Source organism: Galeopterus variegatus, unplaced genomic scaffold (genome assembly GCF_000696425.1).
Source record: "Galeopterus variegatus unplaced genomic scaffold, G_variegatus-3.0.2 Scaffold1094, whole genome shotgun sequence".
NCBI classification, from domain to species: domain Eukaryota; kingdom Metazoa; phylum Chordata; class Mammalia; order Dermoptera; family Cynocephalidae; genus Galeopterus; species Galeopterus variegatus.
Genome location: NW_007727205.1, coordinates 2,319 through 4,140, shown reverse-complemented (window position 1 = coordinate 4,140; position 1,822 = coordinate 2,319). Strand labels below are relative to the sequence as shown.

Here is a 1,822-nt window from a genome sequence, read left to right as displayed (position 1 = left end):
TTTCTTTTTTCCTCATTAAACTCTGTTTTAATGGGTCTCAAAATTCTGTGACAGATTTTTGGTCAAATTGTTTCCATTAAAAAGTACTGATTTTAAAAACTAATAACTTAAAACTGCTACACAAAAAACCAAAATGGTCCACAAAACATTCTCCTTTCCTTCTGAAGATTTTGTGATGCATTGTTATCATTAACCAGTCTTTTACTATTAAACTTAAATGGCCAATTGTGAGAAACAGTTCTGAGACTGTTCTTCCACCACCGATTAAGACTGGGGTGGCAGGTATTAGGGAAAATATTCATTTAGCCTTATGAGCTTTCTGGGCAGACTTGGGACCTTGCCAGCTCCAGTAGCCTTCTTGTCCCCTGCTTTGATGACACCCACAGCAACTGTCTGTCTCATATCACGAACAGCAAAACAACCCAGAGGAGGATAGTCAGAGAAGCTCTCAACACACATGCACTTTCCAGGAACCATATCAATGATGGCAGCATCACCAGATTTCAAGAATTTAGGGCCATCTTCCAGCTTCTTACCAGAATGCCGATTGATCTTTTCCTTAAGCTCAGCAAACTTGCAAGCGATGTGAGCTGTGTGACAATCCAGTACAGGGGCATAACCAGCACTGATTTGGCCTGGATGATTCAGCATAATCACCTGAGCAGTGAAGCCAACTGCTTCCATTGGTGGGTCATTTTTGCTGTCACCAGCAACATTGCCATGTTGAACATCTTTGACAGACACGTTCTTAACACTGAAGCCCACATTGTCTCCAGAAACAGTTTCACTCAAAGCTTCACGGTGCGTTTTAATAGACTCTACTTCTGTTGTAACGTTGATTGGAGCAAAGGTGACCACCATGCCAGGCTTAAGAACACCAGTCTCTACTCAGCCCCCAGGGACGGTATCAATACTACAAATTTTATAGACACCCTGGAGGGGCAGACACAAGAGCTTGTCAGTTGGACAAGTTTGTGGCAAGATGCAATCCAGAGCTTCAAGCAGTGTGGTTCCACTGGCATTGCCATCTTTACAAGTGACTTTCCATCCTTTGAACCAAGGCATATTAGCGCTTGGCTCCAGCATGTGGTCACCATTCCAACCAGAAATTGGCACAAATGCTACTGTGTCGGGGTTTTAGCCAGTTTTCTTAATGTAGATGCTGACTTCTTTAACGATTTCCTCATATCTCTTCTGGCTGTAGGGTGGCTCAGTAGAATCCATTTTGTTAACCCCCAAAAAGGCATGCATGCTGGCCTTTTTCCTTTTTTAAAAATTGAGGTGAAATTCGCATACCATAAAATTAATCATTGTAAAGTGAACGATTCAGTGACAATTTGTACATTCACAATGTTGTACAACTACCACCTCTATCAATAGTTCCAAAATATTTTTATCATCCCAAAAGGAAACCCTATACTCGTTAAGCAGTCACTCCACCTGTCTGAGAAAGCTCAATGCTACCAGGAGAATTTACTGTTTGTTCTAGCCAGTACCTGAACAAAGTCCCCTGACCTCCCTTTCTTAGAGCATTTACTAAACAAGGCCTACAATAGTAAATATGTACCTCTTGCAACTCAGAAGCATCTTTCTCAAGGACCTAAGAGCCATTCCTTTGAAATGTAATCATCAGGAAAGATCGGGTGTCCTCTGTCTCCTGATCTTTCTGTGGCAGGATAGTATCCAGCCAACAGGCACAGATGGCTTCATCCCATTGACACTGACTAGCTCTTTGTACTCTTTCACCTCTCTGACTCCATGGAGCCCTGTTCTCTACTCTCCCTCATTCTTCCTTTAAAACCTCCAAATCACCTCTGCACAA

General features: G+C 42.3%; 1 pseudogene; it reads right to left on the bottom strand.

The window, feature by feature from the left end:
• Positions 1 to 298: 298 nt before the first annotated feature.
• On the bottom strand, positions 299 to 1,233 carry LOC103592125 (annotated as a pseudogene).
• Between the last annotated feature and the right edge of the window lie 589 nt (positions 1,234 to 1,822).